This window comes from Anser brachyrhynchus (genome assembly GCF_964034855.1).
Source record: "Anser brachyrhynchus genome assembly, chromosome: 11".
NCBI classification, from domain to species: Eukaryota; Metazoa; Chordata; class Aves; order Anseriformes; family Anatidae; genus Anser; species Anser brachyrhynchus.
This window is the reverse complement of record NC_137706.1, coordinates 13,220,003-13,232,118: the sequence shown is the minus strand read 5'-3', so window position 1 is coordinate 13,232,118 and position 12,116 is coordinate 13,220,003. Positions and strand designations below refer to the sequence as shown.

General features: G+C 37.4%; 1 protein-coding gene across 9 annotated transcripts in view; it reads right to left on the bottom strand.

The window, feature by feature from the left end:
- Window positions 1-12,116, bottom strand: part of TMC3 (transmembrane channel like 3) — a 283,418-nt gene that overhangs the window by 27,655 nt on the left and 243,647 nt on the right. For 5 of the 9 annotated variants that reach the window (XM_080607201.1, XM_080607199.1, XM_080607202.1 and 2 more), the window contains 2 exons: window positions 6,501-6,648; window positions 4,288-4,542 (listed from right to left, as the gene is read on the bottom strand). The gene's annotated coding sequence lies outside the window, so the exon portion shown is untranslated. Of the gene's footprint in view, window positions 1-1,311; window positions 1,513-4,287; window positions 4,543-4,892; window positions 5,070-6,500; window positions 6,665-12,116 lie in introns of those variants that run through there. The other 4 variants (XM_080607196.1, XM_080607200.1, XM_080607203.1 and 1 more) reach the window with 4 other exon arrangements.

Sequence of the window (12,116 nt, the reverse complement as noted above, 5' to 3'; positions counted from 1 at the left end):
GGACACCTAGATAAACTTACTTTTCAATTGCCATAGGCCGTAGCTACTACTTCTACACGGGAATCTGTGTTCTGTGCAGCTTTGTCTATCCAGCAGTATGACGTGCATCCTACAGACATATTCATTTCACCAGAGACCTTTCTGAAAGCACTGTAACTAAATTATTTTCCAGGCTTACGTGAGTCATTACAAGCCAGACCTAGGAGTCATTGAAAATGCAGAAGACAATTTTATAACATTAAAAGAGAAAGGAGAGAGGGGAGAGAGAGAGAGAGAGAATTTTCACATTTTTGGAAGAAAAAAGAGGAAAAGAAGATCAAGAAATTTCACAATGGCAAAAAGTAACCAAGTATTCAGAATCCCCCCACACACTTTTTTTTTTCTTTTTTTTGGATGAGATTAAAACTTTTGCACAATTGCTTCTAATAGTCTGCGGGGAACTTATTTGTCCATTAGAAAGTCTCATTTTGGCTCAGAATGAGGTCATGAAGAGCTGTCAATGTTTTGAAACACAGAATGGTTGTTTCAATTCAAGTTGGTTTTCATTGTCCTCCAAACATTAAAACACAGTTTTGCACCATTTCTAATGCTCACTAAAAACACAACTTTGGTTTTGCAATTCTTTGAAATACATGGGATGCTAAGGAGAATTGAAACAGGGTAGTCAGCATTTTTTCCAGCAAAGGCAAGGACTTCTGTGCCCCAACAGAAAAGCCTCTGAACTTCCTCCTGACCTCTCTGAGATCACAGCTCATGAAAAATGGGAACACAAAATCCAGATCTACTTAATTGACTGCATAAGGAATGTTATTAATTCTACTATAGTATGACATAGGAAGACACTTCAGATACACTATAGTCATCTCATCAGCAAATAATCTTTTGTCCACGGAAAAATCCCAAGCACAGCTATTAAAAGTATTGTCTGCAAAGACATGAGCTTGTTCTCCAGGATACTCCAACACACAATTCCTCAGAAAAGCCAGGTGCACCAGCCTGCAGTTACATGATCACCTGAATTCAGCACCTCTTCACAGTACTTCTGGCTATACTGACCCACCTCCAAGAGTAGGTTTTAGCAGCTCAGTTCTTTGATTCAGCTCCCATTCAGCAGCATAATCCCTACTGTGAGTGCAGGAGAGGTGGAGGGAATGAACCAAGTAGGATACATCCAGTTGGGTAGGCTCATCCCTTTCAACAGTAGTATGGATTTATGTCAAAAGAAAGTTGTAACTACCTAAGAATTGTTAAGGCCCACAAAATCCCACTGCAGTAGTTCTTTCACAGCTTGTGCCTCTTGTAGAGTATTACCTTCAAAGTTCTGGCTGGTCCCTTCCTTCCTCCCTTGGAAATGTACCTGATTCCTCTCTTAAGCTTGTCTTATTTCCTTATTCAGTCCCAAACTCCTTCAGCCAGCACAAACTTTGTTTCTTTAGACCAAGGAGGCAGAGCAAATCAAACCCAGCTTTCAGCCACCAGTGTGCTCATTGGAAGTAGTCTTGTGGCCCATTTCTGTTTCTCAGCGCATGAAGTACACAGTAAAAATACAATGAAAGACAGTCAAGCATATACAGAGTTTGCAATATTAAACCAGGATTCAAAAGCTCTACCTAGACAAAATCCACAAACCATCAGAGTCAACCGTGCATGATGAAGATATATAATATCCTTTGCCTGGAAAACAAATCGAGCTGATTGTCTCTAGATGTAATTTAGACCAGGCTGGTGATGAGAGAAACTGGTAGCATAATGACTTACTTAGAAGAGTTTTCTAAGGGAAAAAAACGTATTTGACATTACGAAACACATTAGACATTAAAAAGCACATTAAATATATATACTATATATTCAATATACATAAATATAAATATATTTACATTTATTTTATATATTTAGATATGTGTGTATATATATATATAAAATACATATGAGAAATATAAATACATCTAGCAACATCAAGAAACTGCCAAGGGGGAAACTCTGTAAGTATAATAAAACAAAATACCAAAGCCTTGAAGACTTCAAAACATTATGCACTGGCACAAAACCATTCTTGATACCTTCACGCAAAAACAGTGTGCTAAATACCACAGTAATTCAGTAAGATTTGTCATTCCTTCTTACTCTACCCATAAAATACGCCTCAACTTCTAGGAATAATGATGTTAAGATTGATGTTTATTAAAAGTTTCAAAATGTTTTTGTTTTATGCAGTTTCTAAAGTGCCCTGTTGCCTGAACTCCCCTTTTATTGGATGACCTTGAAAGTGCCTGAGTCATGGGCAATTCTAGCTGCCATCTAAACAACCATCCTAAATCATACACATTGTCATGTTCTCATTATCTGGACTTTGTACTTTCCTACCATGGAAGGATTTTCACATAAATTATACAGGAAATGAAGCAAAATGTAATTACAGTGTCCAACAGTTCCAAGGAGATAAATAGCACAAGGCATGGAACACAGTTGAACTGTCAGCTTTCAATAAATGTCACCTGGTAGAAAGAATCTGAATGCAACATATATCACTAAGCCACCCGCTTTGGAATTATATTATCTCATCACAGGAATAAAGAGTTATAAGGTTATGGCAATTTCAAACAATCAGCATTCAAGCAGATTTCTCAAAGGGACTTTCATTCTTTGCTTTTACACATCCCTATTTGGACTTTAACATATACTAGCAAATTCTATTATATTTTATTAAATTGAGTTATACCAATGAAAACATTTCTAGTAAGGTTAACCCAGACATTTAATAATCCATTAGCACCCTCACTTTTTCAATGTAATTTTTCTCATAATAGCTTTTTATTCTCAAAAGGAAAAGACACAGCTGTAGAGCTTTAGAGTATTCTGAACTCATGCTATTGAGCCAACAGAAGAACACTGCAATGACGAATAGAATCACATTCTTGCCCTTAACTGCAGTGGATGATAAGTCAGACCCACAGCCTTTGCATTAAATGTTCGTAGCCTAGTTTCTAGAGGGGAGCACAGAACACCATCACATTTTCTAGGGGGTATTCTTTCTTAACCTATTTTAACAGGGTAAAGATCTTGGGTTTTTGCTTGTCTGGATTTGGTGGGCTTTTGTGTGCACTATCCTCCACACAAAAGAATTATAAAAACAATGCAAAAAAGCAAAATATAGTTTAAAACACTAAGGAAATAATTACAAAATTGTAATATCTCTGCATTTCAAATAATCCTTTCATCCAAGGGCCTCATGATGCAAATACCTAAGCCTTACTCTGCTATTGAATTGTTATCAACCAGGTTATTTATGTGGAGTTTTGAGCCCCAAAAGTTAGAAAAAGCTCAAATTATACAAGCAGCATAGAGACTTTCTCAGATACTGTGGTAATGATTTTTTTCTTCCTGCCAGCATGCATGAAACACACGCTTTTTTCCTTAAGAGTCTATTGTGCTCATTGGTCTCATGGTATTTTTATATGCCTAGTAGGTGGAATGTTTTGAGAAACAGACAGTATGGGCTTAGCTAAATTAACTTATCTAAGATTTGTTATGTGTTGTGAAGATTCATATGGGCAAACCCTAAGGCTCAGCTCATGCAAAGCAGTTTAAGCCTTGGTAAAAGGATTGTGGATCACAACCTACCGTTAATATTTTTTCATTATTGTTGTACAGCAAAATTAGACTGATCAGCTTCATGTTTTGCTCCCCTTTCTTTTTTCCTGCTTATCTATCATGTGATTGTACAGTTCTCCTGTACTCACAAAAAATAATTTTCACACTTTAAAAAAACAAAAACATACGTTCTTTTCAAGGTTTTAAGATACCCAGTTCTCTTCATAATTTAAAAATATACCCAAGAATAAAATTAACCACAGAAATTGTATCAATGGAATTAAAGCAATTTTTTTTCATGTTTAGTTAAATCAGTGCCATCTCTTATGAACTTCTAAATCATCTTAGCTGTAACTAATACTGATTTAATTGGTAACTAAAATCAGGTAACTGGTTTAAATACCTAAAGAATTAAACTGAACCAGCTCTACGTTAGGATGTTATTTAATTCAGCCTCTGCAATTTGTACATACAGACAGACCTTCACATTTGCATTTTAATTTAAAGCACATGAAAGAGTCAGAGAACACACCCACTCGAAGTACTAGTCTATGATCTGATCGGTTCCTTCAGAATGTGCACCCAGCTCCAAGGGGATGCCATGACTACCAATAGGTAAGAAAAGGTAACGAAAATAAAATCTGTAGGAAAAAAATAATCAGTGAGAGTTCTTATTAAAAAAAAAAAAAGTCTTACTTTTATCAGCAAAAAGATTTTCCTTTGAGGCTTCATTTCCATTATCACACAGTGAATCTTCTGCCATCACAGACACAGATGTTCCCCTAAGTCTGCACAAATGCCAAAAGCTCTTTGTCTTAAAATCCACTCTGGAAGGACTTCACTGTTATTGAGGACAGATTAGCAATTTATTTAGTAATGTTCCTGCATCTGCTGCTGGTCCTGAGCCTTTCCCTTCAATGTGGTCCAAGTCAAGTGCTATAAGAAATGAGCCTAGAAGAAAACAAAGTATATAATGAGCTTCTTACAGGCAGAAGCCCAGAGAAGAAACAGGGTGCAAATGATATGCTGTTTTTATTTGTAAACATAACTGTGTATAACAGAATTTGATGCATCTAGGCATGAAAAATAGGCCAAGGACCCCTTCATCTGCCCGTGACAGTAGGCTAAATACAACCATAATGCTGGAAATAAACCGGAATTTGCTGGTCTGATTGAATTGGTAATTAATTTCACAATTACATGCAGTTTCCAGAAATGAAAGCCATCCATCCACACTTCTCGTTACACGTATAAGGATAATTCCCCCATATAAGGAATGGCATTTCTAGGGGGAACTTAACAGGACTTGGCACCTCCTTCTCTGCTGGAGGATTCTGGCAATCAGCACGCTTTTTCTTGCGGGGAGAGCAGAAAGCTCCACCATGTGGTGAAGTTGCTTCCTTGTAAATTGCTTGTTATCAGAGGCGATGGTTTCCCTTTGTAAATGTGTTTTAACCCTAGTAATATTTAGATTAGCTCTTGGGAAAACAAACAACAGATTGAAAAGATTTTTTTTTTTCAGCTAAACAAAAAAACAGGTGGATAGTTTATTAAGACGTATTCTGACCTATTATTTCAGCTATCACAATTTTGCTTGGAATACTTAAAACATATTCCTTGTCCATTTGACTAGAACACAATGACAATTACAGCCTCTGAACTAGTAATTGGTACAATGGAGACTCTAGATGTACAGTCTATTCAAATAGCAATCATCCTGATTCATACAAACTTTGCTGATATTATTCCCCCCCCCCTTTTTTTTTTTTACTTGTAGTACACTTGTGACAAGACATTTCTAGCTAATAAACTGCTCCAGATCCAGTTTTACACTCCAGATCTAGTTGCACAGCAAGAGCAAGGGATGGCACTGGGAAGCTCAGGCAAGATGAGGAATACTAAAGTCACAGAAAATGAATGTGAAATTCCAGAAACAATTAAATCCCTACATGAAATCCAGATCAGCATTTAAAACCGAAAATATATATTCTTCAGATTCTTTAATAAGAAATGGTGAGCAGTTAACTATGAATAAAAAAGATAGTCTATGTAACATATAAGATACATTTATTTCAGTTATTTTAATGTATTTTATTTACTTTATATCCTTCTTTTTTCCTCACTGATATAGGGTGCATCTCTTTCTCTTGTTTACTTTCCTTTATTTTTAATATTTAAAACATTTAGAATGTTTTTACTTCATCCTTTCTGCTGAACTCCTTAGTAAGCCTTTTAAGCACTACTTCTTCAGTGAAGCATAAATATTCAATGCCCTATTAAAATGTTCAATATCTGTAGATGGCTATAGAGATAAGTATTATTGTTGTTACGACATATGGACAAGAAAGCTAAGTGAGTGGACATTTAGGCTCTCATTTAGGCTCTGGTTCAAAACCTTATTGAAGGTGTTGTTTTTTTTTAATTATTATTATTATTATTTTTTATTTTTTCCAGTGTGTTCTAAGGCCTTTAAAATGCTCTAGCAGAACACCAAGGATTCCAGCCATAAAGACCTTGAGAATATTACCACCATTTACTGATTTCCCAGTTTGGAGTAGCGGAAAAGGTAGCAATGCAACAGAGTTTTCTTCAAAGTCTAATCCCACGCCTTCTTACCTAGAACAAACTCATCCATTTACAAAAGCAGCATCCTCTGTGGAAAGGTGAAGCTCTCATAATAAATGAGATATTTTTGAAACTAAAAGAGGTGTCTGATTCAGATGACTAGTGCATATACCACATTTCCTAGAAATGTGTAACATGACTCTACTGTCTGTCATAGAAAAATTTCTTCTCGTAATGATGAATAATGAATAACGTACATGCCAGAACATAAAACAAACCCGGCGTGCAGACCACATTATTTGTCACTTTCATAGAAGTTTTTGAGGAAGGTAAATGAAACTTACATTGGGAACAACAATTGACGTATTGACTGCCAGAGCAGTTTTCTGAAAACTACTTTTTCAGCTTAATTCACTGTTTACGTACACTGGAAAAACGCCTTGAAAAGTGGGCGATGCATCCAATATCAAGTGTTCTTTTCCTCATGCACACCTGAAGTAGACAAATTCTAGAAAATATAAATTTGTAAGTACCAAGCCCAGACATTTAAGCTGTTCTGTTTAAGAACAAGAAACTAATCAGATTTTGTTTTAATCTGATTTGGAATTTGTAACATGACCTAATATGAAGAAACCAGATCAATGAGATTAGGAACCTACACTTCTCTAAGGAAATAAGCCAATAGAATAATCCACAGACATACACAGAGACAAAACAACTGGAATCTGAGATGAATGTAGCAAAACAAGATTCCATCATTTGAGATGCAATCATTTCCTGGAATCTTTAATATTAATACGATTTGCTACATATCAATTAGGAGCCAAGAACACCTGAAAAAGAAAGGTTCAAGTCACTGGGTCACAAATCCCTGCTTCAGAAGATGAAAATTCTTATGCACCCATTACTGGCAATCTATTCTCACCCTGGCCAGTGCAGGAGCAAACAGTTGTTTCAGGAATGGAAAAAAAAGGCATAAAAGCAATGCCTAAAGTGTTTGTCCCCTGGATTAGGGATAGCATCTGCAAGATACAATTTTATGAAAGTGGGATATGTAGCAACGCATCACCTACCAGGCACCAACAGGAAGAACTAGAGCTCAGTTATTCAGGATGTCATCACTCCTGCCATATATCCAAACCAATACAAAAGGAATTCTTTTGTGAGACCAGTACGATAAACAGCACTTTGTCATCTCTAAATGTGCCACAAAGTTCAGATCTCAGAAAATCTAAAAGCTCAATTATAGCAATGAGTTTCACTGATCATGAACCATCAATGTTTCAGCAAATATGAAGATGAATTATTAATTAGGACAATCTTAAGAGATTGCTATGAACAGAAGATACAGAGAAATCATGGGGATGCTTAAGGATTTTCTCTTAGTAATAAACATCTGTCCAAACCCAGATAAACATGTCAATATTGATTACATTCTTGGTAATTACACTTTGATTCAGCTCTCAAATCTCATCCCACATCTCAGACCCTGTTGACAACTGCTTAATCAATTTAGTTTTTTTTTTTTTTTTTTAAAATGTGGATGGCTTGTGCGTTTAATTCTTTTCATTGTGAGATTATCTGTTGGGGGTAATTATCAGCGAGCATTTAAATAATTGCTGCAATAAACTGCAATTTCCTGATCAAACAGGAAGCAAACTTCTTTTGTTTTAATCCCTATGTACATATTTCTCAAGTATATCCACCAGAGCTACCCTCAACAGCGGACCAAAGCCAGGAGGAACCTGAGGAGGAAGCAAAGGCCAAAGCCTCTCCAGCTGCTCAGTTCTCCACGAAGATCTGGTCACGAGATTCTTGTGGAAGCCTTTTGCCACGGCCTCCCCAAATGGTGCACAGATAACCTTGATTTCCAGTGCATAAATTTCCCCACTATAAACCAGGAATCAATTTAGAACAAGGACATAAGCAATCACCAAGAAGCCATTTCCACGCTGCCCACTATACAAGGAAATAAGGTTACTAGGAGACATCCCTGAGTGCTGAAATCCTCCTATCAATAATTGGATGGTTAAACATGGCCAACACAAGTCAGGAGGGGAGAATGGTAGTAGGGCAGCTTGCTAGAGAGCTTCAGCAAGTTCCACTAAGGAATTAAAAGAAAAATGATACAATATACAATAGTTCTTAGAGGGGAATTCATGAACTGAATGGCCTGTACCTTCATGATTTGATACTGTCAGTCGGTACAAATCTGTTTCCAAAGGAAACTTGCTTGGTCTCTGCCTTCCTATGAGCTGAATCCACAAAACCCTCAGGGAAATGAATGCTATTTCTACTGAAGTGAGCATCCTTTGTTTTGCTGGTTTGCAGAGCAAAGTGCCAAGAGGGGAGGACAGTAAAGCAGTTATGAAAAGAAAGGAAATGCCGTCCCCAAGTCAAATTCAACTGGTTGAGTTGGCAGGATAAGAACAGTAAGGGTATAATCAGAGAGAGTGGGAAAATAGAAGGCATCTAGTTGACGGAAGGATAAAACAGACATGGCCTGTTCAGCCTTTCAGCCTCTCTGTAGTGCTGTCAAACAGCTAATCCTTCCAAAACTCCTTAGGGAAGTCAGCAGCGACTCTGACAACTGCTGTGCCACAATCCAATAGATGTAATTTCTTATGAAGCTAAAGCTTCATCGTGGCAGGGGCCTTCAGCTCTGCAGCCTGCACCCCAAACTCTGCATTCAGCCTCCTGTCAGCCTGTGGCAGCTCGGGAGGCAGAGTCAGGCCCTCGTGCTGGGCTGGTGCCTGGCAGCAGCATGCAGCCCCAGGAGCTGGGCAGTAACGTGGCTTTTCTCTGGACAGGCAGCTCGGGTTCAGCAGATTTAACACGAGATTTAATGTACCTCACAAGCGAGCTCCCAGGGGCTGGAAAAAGCCTACGAGCTCAGTGGCGTTTTGCACACTAAGATCAAGTAGCCACAGAGGGTGGAAAAAAACTAAAGCCTTCCTCAGCCCTGCTAGTAAGTCTGTGGTGATGGGGGGTGGGGACGAGATTTAAAAGTAAAAGAGAAATTGTCTACCAGTACCTAGTCGCTACTCACTGACATATGCCACAGGACTCTATTCACTCTGACCCAGCAAAAATTCACAGGGGCATGGAAGTAAAGCTTCAATGGATGTTACCAGCAAGGCTACACGCTGCTTACTGCATGAATCCCTCTGGCGGCTCTGCCTCAGCAGACGTGCACAGACTCCCCGCGAGATGGCTGCAGAGACTGCAGCATCATAGCTGAAGCTGCGGCATCTCAATCCCAGGGCAAGATACTCGGAGTATTTCAAATGCGCATGGGCACTACAGAAAGCTGCACCTTTCAAAAATGCAAATCCCCGAGATATTTTTCAAAACTTCATGAAAAAAGATGTAAGATTTAAAGGAAACATTCCTCCCTTTTTGAGGTGTTTTTCTCATCCCTGTGCTCATACAGTTCTTCACAGCTTTTGGTTTTTATATGCTGCATAAGCACATGTTCCAAATCATCAGCACTGCATTTCTTTTCTTTTTTCTTTCTTTTTTTTTTAAATTTTGAAATATATTTTTTTTTATTACTATTATTTTTAAAGACCTTTTGAAAACATTGCATTTCTGTCTTCTGCAGATAGAACTTTTCTGTTGATTACACTGATTGCCAAACGTGCTTTCTTACCCATGTTTGGCTGTCATTCAGCTGTTCTTATTACTGTTCACTACACCTCCTGTCCCTTCCCAGCTTATAATTTTTGATAATTGGCCATTCCACACCCTTGCTTGTCACTGGCTGTGGGTCTTAAGCTCTAATTCAGCCAAGGAACACAAGCACAAATCCAGACATAAGCTTGGGTATGAAAAGCTTGGCCAGTCACCTAGCCCTGGAAACTTTGCCCTGACAAAAGAACATCAACACAACCTAAACAGAAATCTAAGCCAAGGATATGTACTCAATGTGTCTTAATGTGAACAGCTGTGATCCAAATTCTGCCTCATTCTACCTGCAACAGTTTTAGCACAGGCACTGCAACAGCTTTAAACCAGGGAGATCTACATGCCCTTACACAGCCCTAACTTCCTGAGGTCTGAAGGACATAACATTGATTTTAGCCTGGGAACATCTTCTGAAACAGATATTAAGTATCATCATAGTCCATGATCCCTTTTTAGTCCATAACTAATTGCAGCCTTAGTTTGGAAAGTCCCACAAAGAAAGCCTACAGAAGACTACTCCCAAACGAATTTCTATCCTGTCCCTGGTTGAAATCTAGGTCTTATAAGTTTTCCCTGCTGATCAGAATTCTTGTACTTACTCAAATCTATTTCATATCCCTGTAGTGGAGCAACCTTTCGTCTAAACATTGAAGCAAAGCCCATCTACTTCAACTCGGTCAGACTTCAGGCCTGATTACTTATGGATTCACATGCCCTTCTTATGCACCCATTCTTCAGATGGGTTCTTCGAAACTTAGTCAAATTGCTGATGCCAGCTTCAGCTATAACCTCATCATGGAGCCAGCTACTCTTGCTGACCTTGGTTTCCATCTAGGTCTAACAAGCAACCCTAATTTTCGTCCGTTAGCTGTGCCCAAACATCAACCAAAAACTCTACGCTTACAAAAATACTTAATGCCTTTGGTTTTAAATCCCTCTTCCTGCCCCAGCAACAAACAAAATTATTCAGCATCAGACATCCATGGACCTAGTTCATCAGGAAAAAAACAACTTCTCAACATAAATCAAACTTCATGGCCTCATCTAAACCCAGGCCCTTAATTTTCATGATTACAGGGTATGTAATGTAATGTGAGTCACACAGATATCCATTTGGATAAGACCATAAGACTTTGTTCTCCAGACCCTGAATGTGCACATTTAACCTTCTGAAATCAATTTGTATAGTCATTACTAGCTGTTGTTTCATGCCTGAGGATTTGAGGCTTGGCTCTTATCGAAGAGCTGATTAATTTCAACATTGCAGAAACCTCATTTAATTAGGGGGACTTTTCTGGAGTTTAATTTTTTTTTTAACTGAAAAACAACCATAAGAGTACATTAAAATTATGTAATTTTGAAACTCTGAAGCTTTTCATGAGAATTTGCATTTAGAAATATCTTGTGTTCTTCAAAAAATACTTTCAGTCATTATGTTACGGAAATTAGATGCAATTAATTTACAACTTCTAAAAAGAGGGAGAATTATATATATACCACAAAACAAAGTTTATAATATGCCAGGTACAGGCCAAGGTCCTAGACCTGTGCATAAGTTCAGAGATAAATACTGAACCAGTCAAAATTACATATTTTAGACATCTCATTACCAAAAGCAGAAAGGACAGTTAAACACTTTTTTTCTTTTACCATGGAAAGCTGTTCCATTGACGTAATTTCTCACTAAGAAAAAATATTTTATTAATATTTGTTTTGTAATTAAATCAAATTATGATTATTTGAAAAGTAATAATTGCAAATTAATTTCTTTTCCATTTTACCTTCTTATTTTATACAATATGTGATAAGGAATCTGTGAAAATGGGAAGGGGCATCCTTTTATAACTACACTTCACTGTTGTGAGAAAAGGATAAGTAGTATAAAATATTTGGGGAAATGTGAAATCTTCAAAAAACAACATGAAAACATGAAACCCTTTCATGTACAAATCACAAATTATAGTCTTTGAGGTGAAACAAAGCACGCTGCAATATTTTAAGGTTTTAAAGAGAAGTGATAAATTTTATCCAGACTTGGGAACAAAGGAAGTTGCAAAAGAAAGTTTCTTCAATGAAAACACAAAGTTTAAGAATTTGTATCATCAAGATGTATTATGAAAACAGAGTTACTTTCCCTATTCAAATGACTATTTTCTACCTTTCACAGAAACCCTGTAATGGCTCAGCCACACTGGAGATGTTAAAAAAAATATCCTGGCAAGAAACACTTTTATAATATATACCAATTAATACACCATATAACTGTCAATCAG